The sequence below is a fragment of the Etheostoma spectabile genome, chromosome 4 (assembly GCF_008692095.1).
Source record: "Etheostoma spectabile isolate EspeVRDwgs_2016 chromosome 4, UIUC_Espe_1.0, whole genome shotgun sequence".
Lineage (NCBI taxonomy): Eukaryota > Metazoa > Chordata > Actinopteri > Perciformes > Percidae > Etheostoma > Etheostoma spectabile.
In genome coordinates this window covers 17123792-17141312 of record NC_045736.1, presented here as the reverse complement: position 1 = coordinate 17141312, position 17521 = coordinate 17123792, and the positions used below count along the sequence as shown (strand labels likewise).

Sequence of the window (17521 nt, the reverse complement as noted above, 5' to 3'; positions counted from 1 at the left end):
ATATTAACTGGCATTTTAGTTAGCAATAATTAACCTGTGCCTATGTTACCTCCTTACATATACCTACGCTCTACGTCTCTGCAAAATTTGGAATGATTGAGTTTTCTCTTGGAACAGCTATAAGACTTACAACTTTCAGATAGGTTGGTCATGTCACATTTACATCTTCAAGCTCAGTTGGAGACTGCGCAGTAACGCTTAGCCCTCACCAGAAAAGGGCTTCTAATAGCTTTCACTGGTCTCCATTGAAAACAACGACGTCACATTGTCCATTTCTCATACTGTCTATGGGAATGATGCATTTCTCATGGGCGGTTTTCCGGGAAGAATTAACTCGCAACATGACTCCTGATTCTTCGGCATGAAGCAAACGCTAGAAAAGGGGTGGGACTAGGTCAAATTTAAAAAGCGACACCATTGGTTACCCGGTTTCTACGTACAGTAGCAAATACATGAAATTCTAACTGTCCCGTTCAGCTGGGAGGCGGTCTAGTTTTGTGGGGCTGGAGAAATAGCTACAATGAGCGATTTCACATTTTCACAGCTTTTACTTTACACCCCCGAGTCTATATGACACACAAAATCCCATAAAAAAACATTTTCAACATATGGATCCTTTAAATAAATAAATAAAAGCCTGCCAAAGTGTCTACACTTTACTTCAAGTATTTTGCATTATGAGCAGGATATACACATTTACTAAATGGTTTATAACAATCAACTTGTGTAATTTAGTTTTACAAGTGTCGCATTAATATTTATGAGATAAGATAAGATATACTTTATTGTCTCTGAAGGGAAATGTGTTTTGGACTTTGTCCGTTCCGCAGCTTTACAAAGACAACACAAAATACAGAAAATAAACATATCTCAACATGCTCTGATATACATTAGACAGGTACCTATATAGCACATTAACTCCTTCTTCCAATGGCAGTTTAAAATTGAACAACCTTGTCGACCGCCTTCTCCGCAATTAAAACATTCATATTTAATGTATTTATTAATTTGTCAACAACCATATGAGTGGAGGGGCGACCTATAGCTCACTCAATAAGTGTGTACGCCCCAGTTGGCTGAGTCCTGCAGCGGACCGGAGTTTGAATCCAGCCTCCGGCCCTTTGCTGTGTGTCAACCCCCATCTCTCTCCCCCTTTCACATCTGTTCACTATATCTATCTATCTATCTAATAAAGGGATAAATAAATATTCAAAAAAAGAACTATATGAGTGGAGGCTGGTCTATAAACAGTTGATGACAATATAGTATAAAACAATTGCAATGGTATAAACAGAACAGAACTTTTTGACAGATATTTTTTAAACTGGTCTAAAAAAAAGCAGTCCTGTTTTTAGACCAATGACCTATTATCCCAGTGAATTTGTGCAATTACTGAGGAATAATTTGGGCTCTGCAGTTGTTTATTGGCCTGATTATATAGTGCATAAAGGAACAGAGAGGGGATGATTGCAGTTCTATTTTTGAACTTATTACTTTCCAGCAATTCTTCAGTTATTTCAGTTTGTATGAAATTGTGTCACACAAATAAACTCGAACAAATAAACATGATCTACAAACTGTCTGGAAAGTGAAGGGAGCCTGGGTAGAGCCTGAGCTATTTCTTTTTGATTTGGGTTATGTAATGGAAGGAGATCTTTAAACACTACGATCTCATCTGGTACTCTCACAAGTGTGTTTAAGGGTCAACACTGTATCCTTTCAGACAAAAGGTAAAAGATTGTATATATATATATATATATATTATATAGAGAGAGAGAGAGAGAGAGAGAGAGAAGAGACTTGTTGCCATGTTTACACCCTCTAGTATACATGACTTCTAGGGAGCTGTCTGGAGCAAAAACAGTGTCAAGTTTCCATTAATATCTTACTGACATGCTCTAACACAGTGAAAGGCTTCACTTTTACTACTTTCTCCAGCTACTCTAATAAAACTGCAGGAGGAAGAATATTTAGCGATATACTCATTCAGATGTCTGACTTTTGTTGTGGCTTATGAGGGTGTGATGAAAGTAGAGCTCGGAATAGAGGCGGATGACAGACATGTTGTCGTCTGGCTTGGTCAAAGGACTTCAGCTTTCTAGGACTGTCTCTGAAATCTGATAGCCGGAACATCACCCCTCAATCTGTGCCACAACCTACAGAGAGGTATTAGAATAGTGTAACATGCTCGTTATTTTGGACCAAATGTATTTATTTTGAAATACATAAACACTGAGTTTGACTCATACAGTAATCTGTGGGGTGTGTTTCAAATGATGATGATTCAAAATACAATACCAGTGTTTACAAATGGTAGTGATGCAAACAGAACGACTATACAAAATTAATGTAATGTTTCATTTAGTGAGATTAACCACCATCATTAACCCTTGTGTATTTCAACTCTTTCTTACATGGTCATATTTGTACGTTTAACTTGTGTAAAAGAGTTGCTTACATGTATATGTGTTTGCAAACTCACTAGTAAAACTCACCTAATATTGCCAAACAGGGAAAAAAATAACCTGAATTTAATTACAATTTAGTTTATCTTATCTATTGTTTAAAGATAAGCACGCTAATGTAAATAAGTGAATAAACTGCAAATTAAGTTAAAAGGAGACAAACTCCATAGCATGCTAATTCAAACTGGATTTGATCAAAAATTGGTGATTATTTCTTTTCTTTTTTTTCTTTTTAAAATGTATTGTTTTATTCAACTAAATCTTGTCACTTTCATTTGTTTTTATCATTAGGCAGGAATACATTTTACTGACAACCCTCTTCAGAAGAGTTTCAGATTAGCAGTGGCATTTCAGTAGCCTGCTAGAGCAGAAAAATGACTCTGACCAAACAATTAATAATCTATAGCACAAGAGGAATGACTTGAAATGAGCACATTTGAGTCACTTCACTCTTAAACTTTATTTATTTATTCATTTATTTATTTTACAATTTAATCATGGTTTTCCGGTTTCATCCTCCTGGGCTTTACAACTTGTTCACATAAACAATACAACTTCAAATGTCTATTGAAAATGTATTCTGTTTTTAACAAATGACTTTTGTCTCTTACTTACAGTATCCTGTTACATTTGATGAACAAATGTAAATGTTTGTATCTAATGTATTCTGTGTCACTTTCAATCTTCATTTTTTCTATCATATCAGATTACACATCTGCATTTCTGACAGTTTAACCAGTCAGTGTGGGGGTCAGGCGTTGACCCTCTCATCTCCCCTCTGAGCAGCTAGGGTCAAAGGTTTAAAGGTTTTCTGTTGACAACTCAACTGTCAGTAAGACATGAGAAACGGTTTTGACCCCACTTATGTCCCTTATTCCGCTGGCTCTCGTGACTCGACTGGTGGCTTTAGAAGTCCTACAGTACAGGTTGTGCTTCAAAAAGTGTTTTATTTGTCCATAAACTCTATTAATGTCAATTACAGCTCTATTGTCCATGTGGAATCTTCAGTGAACAGGTGATAAGATTTATGTCTGCAGGTTTTCCGAGACAGGCACTTGTGTTGTCTCAAGGGGACAGATGTATTTATAAACCCTTTCTTTAAATGGACTCGTTGTACTGTGTGTCCTGACAGATGAACTGAAGACAAGGTCAGGCTTGTAGCTTGACCTTTCCTTAAGGCAAGTGTTTGTTCCCCATACGTGGCAAGAAGGGGATCATGTTATATGATGTGTACTGGTTTGCATTCTTTCCTTGTGGAAAGATGACACTGAACTGGCAAAGAAGGGGAGGGGGCATTAGCAGCTAAATACTGAGGACTTCACACCCTGAAAAAGAGACCTATATATTCAATAAAAATATGTAACTTGAGCTCTTATGCTCCCGGGTGTGCTTATTTGGAAGAAATACAAATATAGCTGTCTCCTCAGCACTGTTCTCAGAGCTCAACCATTTGTCACTGCCTCAAGTCTTATTGTGGAACAACCTTTAATATAGAAACACTCACTTCCATCGTGGTCTTAGTCTTAAATATAAAAAAAAACTAATGATGCTTTTATCAATGTATCATAGTCATGAGACTTTAAATCTTATTGTGTTCATTCGTTGTGTTTCAAATTATGTATTAGCTTTCTGCAGCAGCAACTGCTGGCACTGATCCCAGAAAAATAAACACAATGTTAAAGAATAAGTAAATAATAAGACAGAAAAATCTACTAACTGCTTTTGTCCAGTTTTTTTATTGTTCAACAAGCTTTAGGTCTCAAATAAAAGTGAATAATAGAAAGAGGAATGACACAGAATATAAAGTAGTAAAAGATACTTGATTGATGGTGATAAACTCCTCTTTTTTGTAGATAAATAACCAGTTTGGAATGTATTCCTGGCTAATTAAGTAATTTATACTAAAGGTACTTCATCCCCCTGTAAATGTGGTACTGCCATACAGAAGTCTTCCACACTGCAGATTTGTCCACAATGTAACAATATAACCAGATATATTAAATGAGTAGTTACTTCTGTATGAACAGTATAGCAAAATATTTGTTGGTAGACAAATATATATCTCCTGATGCTGTATATTTTGCTACAGTCCACTCTTCAGAAAACCAGTTTTAAACAACAGGATTTCAGAAGTAAAATATATGTATGACAGTAAGTTTTTAGGTCAGTAGACTGGTGAAGCTTCAAGTAAGGTTGTAATTTTATTATTGGCAATAAAGCAACATGCTTTATTTCTTTACGTTTGCGTTTCATCTATATTCTGTGAAGATTTGTCACTAATAAATCGATTTCGGATGTTAACCTACAGTAAGCAGAAACATTTCAACACACATACACACTGAGGTATCACTGTGTCTAGAGGTTCATTAATAGGTCTATTTTCATCACAACTTGACATTGTGCAACATGTGTTTTGAAGCACATAAAAAGCTGTAAGGTCACACAGGACTGTCAGTAACATTATCACCATGAGGCAAAGATTTGCAGTTATCGTAACCTGGAGAACTTTTACGTGTTAACTTGCGACAGTTGACAACACAGTTATTTTAATGATGAAGCTACATACGCTGCTGCTTAGACACAAATACACCACTCAAAATCTGTTTATTTCTAGTCCTACTGTTAGTAATTAGATGTATGTCCTCCTGATAAAATATAATTGATTTGTTTGTTTTCAAATAATGGTCAATAATGCTCTTCAGTTGTAGATCGTGGCATCAATCTTGATTTTGTGAAGGTGCACCAACTAGCTATGGAAAAGAAATCTCTGCATGTCTTAATGAAGTGAAATAGTTTTTTTGTGTAATTACACTATGCAATATATTCTAAATAATTCAGAAGATAATCCTCAGAGTTAAGACACTGCCTGATTGGTGTAAAGAAATTGTCAAATCTCTGTCTTCTTTAAAAGTGTCTGACCTTACATCTAAACTTTCTGCTTGTAATGTATTGTGAATAAATAACTCCATACAGCCAGGGATACTTAGACAATTTGCAATCCATCATCATTGCGTGGGCAGTGTGTTTTGATTAAAGGTGTTTGGCTTCCCTCCACGGCACCAGTGCTTGGAGCAGCTGAATGACCCAAAACGCATCGGTACGTGCCATCCGATGGATCCCAACAGACCACAGCTGTTCCAACCCCTGTGAACTGGTGCTACAGAGGGAAGCCACACACTGTTGACATTGCTACGACATAGAGATGGATTTAAATCAGCAACATAACTCTGAAAAAGTGATGTGAAACCAACAGATTAATGGCACAAAAAAGCCATTCAATTACTTGCAGATTTAGGTCTTACACATTTGAAACATCCGACAAAAAGATCATGTTGTATGACTTCTTGTACTGTGCCTAGACTGATGCTCATTCTTCGGCCTCCTTTCCCTTTAAACAAATACAAAAGAGACAGTAACAAGTTAATGGTTAAAAACATTGTCAAGATGCAGAAATTCCTTGTTTAAATATCAAGGTGTACTACTGAATGAAAAGAAATAAAAATGAATACACCCTGAGGATCTCACAGATTTTTGGCTCGCAGCTTGTTGACCTGAGTCTCTCCTGAGCCTCCTCCATCTCGTGCTGCACCTTCCTGTACCTGGACAGGTGAGTGTTGGCCTGCTCCTCCTGGTAAGTTAAAGTAGTGACGTCTTGAACAATCCCTCCAGAAAAACATGCAGTCATTAAATCATGCTGCATCATCCTGTCAGTCCTCTGGTGTTAGAAAAGGTGTTACTGGTGTGACACCTATTTGCGTTGCATGTGTCAAATTTTTCACACTCACAGCTTCCTCAGACGGCCTCTTATAGGATTTCACTTTTAGCTGCAGCTTGTCCACCAGATCCTGAAGTCGGGCAATATTCTTCTTGTCCTCCTCTGTCTAAAGGTGGTAAACAGAAGTTTTTCATCCCATCAACCCAACATTCTTTTAGGATTAAAACACTCAAAAGTACACTATTACATACAACTTAGTAACTTCAGGAAGACTGGCAAGAGCAACCAAATAGGCTACAAACACTGAAGATATGATTTAATGCAGAAGAGAATTTTACATAATTTTTTTAACCACTTGTACAATAAATGTAAGGGATCCTTCAGAGCTGTCAATCAAGCTGCCTGAAAACTAAGTGTACTTGCAAGAGTTAAATATCACATGGTCATAATATGAGCACATAACTGCATGTATTCATAGTTGCAATGGTAAAAGGTTTTTTTTAGTTGTGGCCCACTCCATTTCACTTCAGTATGTCTGTCGGAGCTTCACGCATATGATGGTGATTCATGCCCTCTAGAGGTTTGTCTTCAGCAGTACAAATTATAGAATTCCTTCAGAAGATTACTATGTGAAAATAAGCAGTTGCACCACTATGTTTTGCTGGTGTTTGTAATAAGTCAGTTCCTTTACTCTGTTTGCGGATGCCTTTCACAGCTTCAGCTCCAAGTCTCTGCTTGGCCTCCACCTCACACTCAAGCTCTCGGACCTGGACGCCAAGAAGTGCAGATTTAATGGTGACAGAACAGAATATGTTTAAACACATAACAAATATTTTAGGAGCTTGTTAGTTAAACATGTTTGTTACAAGAAGAAAATAGTAAATTGCAGGGGGATGTAAATACCCTGAAATTAAAGCTGAAAGTCAGCAATTTAATTTCAAACATGGGTTTATTTCAAAACAAAATTGGAAGAATACAGATCCAAAACAAAACTAAAATAATTTTCCTAAATAGTAAACTCACTCTAGCCTCCAGTTTCTGAAGCTGCTTCTTTCCGCCCTTCAAGGCCAGATTCTCAGCTTCATCCTGGCGGTGCTGCAGGTCCTTCACTGTCACCTCCAGGTTCTTCTTCATCTTCTCCAAATGAGCACTGGTGTCCTGCTCCTTCTTCTGCTCTTCTGCCATCATGGCGGCCTAAACATGTAGTGATTGTAAGAAGGCCAATGAGCTGAATGATCGAGTAAGATAAGGCCTTATTTTTACAAATTAGGCTTTACCTTAGCCAAATGCAAAACGAAAGAGCAGATTAATACAGTGCAGTATTTAGTTATATTTATAAAACAATACAAAACTACTTTAATTAATGATGGAATTATAAAGTCTGTAAAGTGAATGTCAGATGTCAGAATTCATTCCCTAAGATCACATTTTGAGAAAATTTATTATTACAATTTAACAGAAGCAACAACTTTGTAAGTCTGACTGTCATATAACTAAGCTGCTGCATTGACTGTTGAAAGAATGTATGTGTAGCTACAGTTTCCATCATCGTTTTAAACATCTTCTAAATAATATTGCTGGTGGCTATCTGAGACGGTTTTTTCCATTACACAGGTTCTACATTCTACTTTATTCATAATTAGTCAAGAATTTAATTTAGCTGTTCTTTATTAAAAACAGCTAGGTACTACTGGATGCTCCAAAAGTAACCACTGGAATGTCTCAACTTTAGGCTCCAATCTTGGGCCTGCTGTATGCAGTAAGCAGCTGGGTTTTAAATGAAATAATAAGTACAGGCTAAAATACTAAAACATGGCTCACATCAGTGATGGCCTTCATGGCCTTTTCTTCAGCATTTCTTGCTTCCTGGACAGCATCTTCCACTTCACCCTGGATCTGGACAAGGTCAGCCTCCAACTTCCTTTGACGGTTTATGAGATTTGTGTTCTAAAGGGACAAATATATGGTAAGGTTTTTATACATTTACTGAATGTTCTTTTATTTAACAGTACTCATAACATACAGATACCTGAGAGTGCAGCAGTCCCACAGGCTCGCTGGCATCTACCAGCTCCTGTTCAGCCACTTTGCGGATCCACCATGGCAACCTGCTCCTTCATGTCTTCCTGGCCTCTAATGGCTTCATCAAGATGCAGAAGCGCATCCTAAATTAAAAAGAAAAAGCATTTGCAATAAAGTCTAAATAAAGCAAACTTTACCTTCAGTTTTGTTTAATAAGCCACCATACCTTAAGCTGTCCCTGCACGTTTCTCAGCTGTTTCTGGGCTTCGGCTGACTGGCTGTTGGCGTGGCTCAGCTGAATCTCCATCTCATTCAGGTCTCCCTCCATCTTCTTCTTAATTCTCAGGGCATCATTCCTGCTCCTGACCTCAGCATCCAAAGTGCTCTGCATGGACTCAATCACTCTCTGGCTGTTTCTCTTGATCTGCTCGATCTCCTCGTCCTTCTCTGCAAGTTTTCTGTCAATTTCACTCTTGACTTGGGTGAGCTCGAGCTGGATACGGATGATCTTTGATTCTTCGTGCTTCAGTGTCGCCTACAAAATTAAATGTAAGTTGGAAAACCTCAGAATTAGGAACTATTAAGTATACAGAATGTTGCAGTTTTTGGATCAAGATTCTTAACTTAAGAGGACCATGTTTGGATGTTTCTAAACTCTAAAGTCTTTTTAAATACCTCAGCCTCCTCTAAGGCAGTCTGGACTTCTGCTTTCTCGCTCTCTGCTGTCTTCCTCCACTTTTCCAGCTCATGAAATGTCTTTCCTGATTCAGCAATATGTTCAGTCAAATTGGAGATTTCCTCTGTTGAGAAAAAGAAAAGAAAACACAAAATGTTTCATAATGCAATAATAATTCTTATGACAAAAACAGTTTACTGTTGTTATTATAGTATTGCATTCATTCTTTGTCATTTTCTCTAGCCACTGAATACCAAAATTAAATTTATGGAGCATCATGTTCAGAAAAACAATTTAACTTAACACTAATTTGGCATATGCAAGCCTTTGTTTTTCTTCAATGCATTTAATGTCAACAATCACACGCGGGATTGGTTGTCTTACGCTGCAGGTTCTTGTTCTCTCTCTTCAGGGTCTCCAGCTGGTCCAGGGCTTCTTCATAGGAGTTTTTCATTTTAAACATCTCAGTGCTTAATGACCGAGTCTCCTTCTGAGCTCCTTCAACCTCTGCCTGGCTTTCCTCATACTTCTGTTTCCACTCTACAAGAACTTGAGCATGTAGGAAACAAATTAGTGTTTGTGTAACCTCATGAGTGAACCAGTGCATAACCAAACAAAAAAAAACCTTGTCAAAGTTCCTTTGCTTCTTGTTGAGGTTAACAGCCAGAGCATTAGCTCTCTCCACATCGATCATCATGTCTTCCACTTTACCCTGTAGTCTCTGTTTTGTCTTTTCCAGAGAGGCACATTTTGCGTTCAGAGCCTCAATAGATTCCTCTGCATCCTGAAGACGCTGGGCAAGCTTTTTCCTGTTAAGAATATTTGATTTATAAACTTTCAGTATTTGATTACTCATACTCACTAGTGGTGGGAAGACAAAGTTCAAATTGTAATGTCTTACTTAGCCTCCTCCAGCTCCTCAGTGCGCTGAATGGCATCAGTCTCGTATTTGGCTCTCCACTGAGCCACCTCGCTGTTGGCCTTGGACATTGCACGCTGCAGCTCCGATTTGGCCTCCAGCTCCTCCTCATACTGCTCTCTGAGCAGGTCGCAGTCATGACGAGCTGACTGAACAGCATGAGCCAGGGCGTTCTTGGCCTAATACTGACAAAATACATCATTTGGCTGTTCAAAGTTCAAAGCCTCAAATGAAAAATACTCACGGACACAGACTTGCTTTTTTTCTTTGCAAAGGGGAATGAGTACTGAAATCATTCAGCAGTCTTCCAAAGCACTCATCCCTTGCTCTGCAGTTTTATTAAGTGGGTGTGGACATAAATTTGTTTTACATAAATGGGTGTAGTATATAGTTGTTTTACATAAATGTGGGTTAGTATATCATTGTTTTACACAAATGGGTGTTAGTATATCATATTCCTTGCTTTACTATTGGTCCAGCTGTAGCTGGGTGTATTAGGCAGGTATTTAGAGTTTAAATAGTTCACCAAAGTCCAATAAAAGAACGATATGCATCTTTCACACAGTCACAGCTGCAAGTTTATCTTATCTTACTCTGCTAGCTCGACACTCCTGTGTCTAGCTTCCCTCGTCTCAAAGCTTTTCTTCATTTCTCAAGGTTTTTTTTTTTTATTTTTTATTTAACCTTTATTTAACCAGGAAAATCCCATTGAGATTACTAATCTCTTTTTCAAGGGAGTCCTGGCCAAGACAGCGGCACAGATCACAACAATTCTGTACATTACAGACAATTTCATAACAATTTCATAAAACTATTTAAAACATTTACAGACCATAGATTTAATTTCTAAACCTTTGAGCAAGAGTTTAAACTGGCCAATTGCAACCACTTCCTTTAATTTCCAGAACTTTTGTAAATTGTTCCATGTTGTGGGGGCAGAATAGTGAAATGCCACCTTACCAACTTCTGTGCGGACACTTGGTACAGACAGTAGCAGTAAGTCTTGTGAGCGTAAAGAATACAGTCTATCCGCTTTTGGTTGAATATATTCACACAGATATGAGGGGAGCAGACGCAGAATACCCTTATAAATGAACATATACCAATGATTGAGTCTACTATTCTCCAATGCTGGCCAGCCCACACGTGTGTAAAGTTCACAGTGGTGTGTACGAGGCTTACAGTTTGTGATGAACCTCAATGCGGCATGATAAACAGAGTCCAGTAGTTTCAATACTTTGGTTGGGGCATTCATATAAATGAGGTCACCATAATCCAGAATGGGTGTAAATGTTGCAGCTACAAGTTTCCTTTTTGCATTGAAAGAAAAACATAGCCTATTTCTAAAGTAAAATCCAATTTTCAGTCTCAGTTTCTTAACCAATTGTTCAACATGTCCTTTAAAACTAAGACTGTCATCAATTAAAATACCTAGATATTTAAAAGATTTAACTCTTTCGATTTCTGCCCCTTGAAGAGTGACAATTAGAGGATTTATGTGCAGATTGCTCTTTGCTTTTGAGAATAACATCAACTTGCTCTTATTTGCATTTAAAGTAAGATCCAGTTGTAGAAACATATTCTGAACTTTGTTGAAAGCGTTTTGTAATGTAGAGACACAAGCACTAAGAGTTTTTGCAAAGCTGTAGATAACTATATCATCAGCATAAAAATGGTAATTGGTGTCCATAAGACCCTGACCAACATTGTTCACATAGATAGTAAATAAAAGTGGCCCCAAAACAGAGCCTTGTGTGCTAACTTACATTGTAATGTTCTCTAAAACATTGAAGGTTCAGATTGTTTTATTGTTCTCTTGCCATATGTTGTACTTACCATTTTCAGTCATTAGTCTTGATCTTTGAACATCAATTTCATTTAACTGATGCATATGCTCATCATTGATCCTCAAGAACATGGCACATTTTCTTCAGGTTACCCCACAGACACAAATCAACGCAATGTTGAGTCCACTGTAGTCATAATGCTACTGTAGATGATAAAACAGGAATGGTGATAATAATAATTATTTGAATGAAAGCAAAATGTTTACCTTTGATTTGGTGACAGACTCCATATTGCTGCTGAGGTCATCGATCTCCAGCTTGTATTTACTTTTCTCTTTCTCCAGCTTCTGTTTGACTCTCTGGAGGTTGTCAGTCTGTAGCCCACTCAGCCTCGATCTCTTCCTCCAACTCCTCAATACGAGCCTGTGATGCAAAAAACAAGTTACATAGATTTGTTTAAATGGCCCGTATGCCAAGATGGTATTTATGTATGTTTTACTTGTTTTTTTGCGTTTATGAAAAAAATTATAAGATAAAAATATGTAATTCATGATAATACAGAGAAAATCAACTAAACAACTCAACATTTCAAAACTGGTATAAAACCAATTTTCTTTTAGAAATACCCTATTTTTCAGAGAAAAAAGGCCTGTGAACAGCAGCTAGTCTGAAGTGAAGCTGACACTAAATATGATGTTTTAAAAAATAATTTACTTTTCTTTTCACTAAACCTAAATGTTTGTTAATGGTTTTATTATAAACATGCAAGTGAAACAAAATTGTCCACTAGTTGTTTTAGGGAATGTAAAATAACTGCGCTCCTGATTTGCATTCCCTCCATCCATCTGTCACTTCCATAGGAAAGATGACTGTTGATACCTTTGATTAACAATCAAATTACTAACATTTTTACACACAATTTCTCCACAAAGCCCAAACACATATTTGTGCAGAATCAACAAATGTGGACTAAGAGGTACAGAATTAGCTTGTGTACCTTAGCTTGAAGTCATTATAGAGGATTCAGTGTCAAACTTTATTCTGCTAGTTAACTCTTTAAAACTTAACACGTGTCATTGTTTACTTACATCAAAGATTTCAAACCCTGCAATGTCTAAGACACCAATGAAAAGGTTTCTGGACTGTTTGGTATCCAGCATCTCATTGATTCCGACGACCATCCACAAGAACATTTTCTCATAGACAGACTTGCAAAGAGCCGATACGGAATTATGCACCTAGAGATGAAAAGAGTTATGGTTATATGAACTTTTTATATTAATTAATACATATGTCTTCATAAACTAATATTTTGATGTAAATTACCTGTGGCACTGTTTGACCTTTTACCACCATTTCATTGCCGACCTTGACTCTTGGGTAACATAAAGCCTTGAGCATATCAGCAGAGTTCAGGCCCATGAAGTAGGCAATTTTATCCGACTCTAATAAATAACAGAAACCACAGATTATTACTCAATGATGCTAATAAGTAAACAAAAAAGAGGGATTGGCTATGGTGTGAAAATCTACAGTATTTAAAAAAAAGTCCATCCATTCTGCCTGTGCTGTTTATTTGGATCTTGGTCCATGTGACAACAGGGTACGTGTAGGGTAGCCCAGACAATGTTTACCTTAGTCAATCCTCCAGTCTCTCTGGGGGAATCCCAAGGCATTCCCAATCCATAGGGGATCTTGCATGTTCTAGGCCTGCCCCAGGATCTCTTCTCAGTTGGATTTACCGAGAATACATTCTAATCAGACCAACTCAACTGGCCATTGTCAATGCAAAGGAACAGCAGGTCTCCTCTTAGCTCCCTCTGTTTATCTGGACTTCCTACCCTGGCCTCAAGAGTAAGCGGAGAAAAAAAAAAATCAAAAAGGTACGCTAGTAAGGACAAATTGGTTTATGATATCAAGAAGAAGTATGATATCAAGAAATTTGACTGCCCTTGACTTTACCTTCATTGCCATCGGGCTCAGCCTGCTCTTCGCGCTGCTTCTGCTTGAACTTCATGTTTCCATGGTGTAGCACAGCGCCAGTCAGCTTGTAGATGCTTATCTTCTCTTCAGCAGTGAAGCCCAGGATGTTGATGGCAGTCTGCATGAATGAATCATCAAAAACACAGATTTGGTGAAACATTTTGCTCTTATATATAGGCTATCTACAATATTTTGGTAACAGATCCTCATTACAGAAAAAGGTGAACTGGTTCACTTTGTGTTGTCAGTTGCTCTAACAAGACATCATGATGACATCTGCAACCCTTACAGTTTGTTCAATAGTTAATTACTTTAAAGTTACAGTGGATTTAGCAGCATGTGTACTCACATCAGTGGCTATGAACTCCTCAACATCATTGATACTCTTTACAATGATTTCACCCTGACTGATGGGGAAGTCGTAAGGGTTGGTGGGGATGAGGAGAGCCTCTGAAAAAAATTAATTGTATTTCATTATACAGACTCTGGTGAAGCTTTCATTAGTTCTATAAAACGATATACAGTATGGCTAATTCTCCTACCTGTCAGCTCAGGTTTGTGGCCTGTCATGAGCTGATAGAAGATGTGGTAGCTCCTCTCAGCAGACAGCTGGAACGTCACCCGAGACTTCTCCAGCAGATCTATAAAACAAGCCGCTGAGCCGGTAAACAGTTTGTCCATTCCTCAAACCTTCTGGATAATAGGCTGGAAACTTACATGTTTCAATATCAGCTGAAGCCAACATTCCAGTTGATCCAACATGGATTCTGATGAATTTACCCTACAAAAGAATGCAGTTATCAGTGTGGCTATATGTGTAACTCACTCTGCCAGTACACATGACTTATACTTGGTAGTAAATTTGTCAGATTTTAATCATATTAAAGGGCTTTCCACTTGCACCACACTGAGTGAGAATATAAAAACCTAAGAGTTAAATGTTAATAACATAGTGGCCTATCAAAAACTATACAAACAAAAACAGCATGCTTCTAAATTTTGATATTGCACTACAGTAAGGACTATCAGACCATCCTTACACTATTTATAACATCAGGATTTTGTGAACCAAAACTTACAAAGCAGGATGAGTTGTCATTCCTCACAGTTTTTGCATTACCATGAGCCTCCAGCAGTGGGTTGGCTGCAATAATGTGATCTTCCAGCGACCCCTTAAAACATTGTTATGAAAGATGCGATTAAATTTACACTTTTAAAGATATACATATTATATCACATTATTTACCTCCACCAGAATGCAGGAAAATAGTGCCACACAAGTTAGTGAGTCAGATATGGTACATACAGCACATAGAAAATATCAGTCCAAATTATGTAGAATAATTATGTTATTAATGTTTATCATTGACTTATGTAATCAGGATTGACTGATTCTCACAATCTGTTGATAGAATGAAATTTGACACACATTGTGTTATTGCATTCATTTATCCTAAATATTATTACTGAATTTTAGTTTTTTACATTATGGCAGCCAGAGTGTCACAAAAAGTGCATGCTTACCGTTGCGTGAAAACAAAATATCTTAAAAAAACAGTGTACATTTTTGTAAATATTGCTGTCTTATGACTATTCAACACAGATGTCAGCTTAAAAACTGACTGATACCTTGGAGCATGAACTTATTATCGTTATCAGAGATGGACAAGATGTGTGGTGGAGCCTCAATCCTCTTTTTGCCTCTGTATCCTGAGACAACCACTGCGTCGTACACTGGGAGCCACTTGTAGGGGTTCACAGTGACGCAGAACAGCCCTGAGTAGGTCTGTTTGAGGAAAAGGACATGTATACAAGATTGCAATATATACTATATAGTGCAAGACGTTTTGTTACATTTTTAAACTGGTCTTACATAGATCATCCAGGCTGCATAGCGCTCTTTGAGGTTATACAGCACAGAAGGCTCACTGAGGTGGGTCATCATGGCCATGTCCTCAATCTTATCGTACTTTGGAGGGTTCATGGGGAAGATGTCATCTTCTTTAACAGTGAAACTCTGCACCAAAACAGTGAATAATTTGCTCTGTAAATGTGCACTATAAAATAAAGTGTGAGGATATATAGCGATTACCTAAACTTGTGTACTGTATTACATGACAGTAGATCTCTACATACCTTCCCACCCTGAACTTCAACGGTGGCTTTGCCACCCTCCTTTTTCTTTTTTTTCAGCTTTTCCCTTCAAATACATCTCAGTGAGCTCTGTCATGTAATATGCTGATTTGGCATCAAAGGGAGTGTTTTGAGCATCTATTCTCTCCTTTTCAGATTTCCGGAGGTATATGGCTGCCGGGCCAAAACACTCCATTTCTGCGTCCGTACTCATGGCACCTCTGGAAAAATAATTAAAGTATAAATAAAATACTCCAATTTGGATTAATAGAAAGATTTTTTTAAAGATTTGGTATACAAATGCATTGCTAACTAATACATTTTTAATTTGATTCAGTATCCTTTTTCCAGTCAGGCCACTAGCCATTTACCTTTTTTGTTGCCAAGTGATGCAGTTGTTATGTGAATACAAAACAAAAGGAACATTTGCCAAAATTTAGGAACGTTACAGGAAGGTAAAAGAACTACTCTTGAACTACTAATTAATTAAAAGCACTTATCACAGCAAAAAGTGTGATGAAGACTCCCCTTCGTTGGCAGCCTGTCAGTTTGAAACTTGTGACGAACCTGGGAGTGCCTCTTTTATACTGAAATCTCTGGACTTCAAGCAGGAGCAGCCTTCCTGTTAAGGTCACTGAGCTAGTCTTGAGAATGATGCCAGATGGCCTTTTCCAAACCATCATCACTACTCATGTCACCTTATCCTGGATGATACATAAACAACATTAACATGAAAAACAAATAGATCAAAATTGCAGATAACTGTCCAAATATCAACCATCTGGCTATGACTATGCATTTTAACACCTCATTATGTTGTACTAAGTGGTTTAACTATGAGGAATAATGGATATTTACTGTATTGTTGTGTATAACTTAAAATTACGAATCAAGCTATTACTTAAACCCAGTCTGAATGTGTGGGCCAGTTAGACTAATTACAGAATTACATTCTCCATCTACATGCACACACTTTTGTTATTCCATCAAACTAACCTTTGGGAGTGGAATTGTTTCAAATCACTTGAGCATAGATTCAAGTTTTCAGTTGAGTCTAAGTTAAGATCTCATCATGGTCCATTTTTGCTTTCTTTCCAAAGAAAGATGACACGATAATGGACGCTGTGCAATTAAGTTAATAAAAGATGACATTCAATATGTCTGGTCTTTCTTTACAGTCTTATTAGGACTTAAAGCAAATATAGACTCCAGCTCGCAAATGCCCATGCTCTTACCATTGCAATTGTTGACAAATTCATTGAATGCTTCTGTTAATTACATGTCAGATGTAGTTCAGCATCCGGTTACGAAGCACCTCAGAAGAATTCCAGGCTGTGAGGTCCTTATTCCTGCTTCAGACTATCAGTATTGTGACTATGTCATAAAATTCAATTTAGTTGTAATTCTGTATGTGGTATTTGGAGATCTTTAGAAGTTTGTTGTTGTTTCTGTTCCTCTGTAGTTGGATGAGTTTTGTTGAGTCCAGCAGGGGCCTCTGATGCTAGAAATGCTTGAGTTGTAAGTATTTCTAAAAAATGTGCTACCCTAATGAGCAATGCTTATCTGAGTTGTTTATGGTACTTATAGTTAATATTTAGAAAAATAAGCTATTTTAAAATAGGCAGTGCAGTTGAAATAGATTACATTTTCTAAATGTATTATAGTTCATGGATTTTGTTCTAATCTTATACATTTATTACTCTTAGAATCTGCAAATAAGTTTAATGCATGTCTAATATCTTCTTCTATCACAAAACTAAGACTATAGAAATAAATAAATAGGCAAAATAGGTTGAAGAAACGCCCCCAGTCAGAGCTGGT

General features: G+C 37.4%; 1 pseudogene; it reads right to left on the bottom strand.

Annotated features, from left to right (window-relative positions):
- LOC116687561 (myosin heavy chain, fast skeletal muscle-like) overlaps window positions 1-15917 on the bottom strand; it is a 29471-nt pseudogene extending 13554 nt beyond the window's left edge.
- Window positions 15918-17521: the final 1604 nt, after the last annotated feature.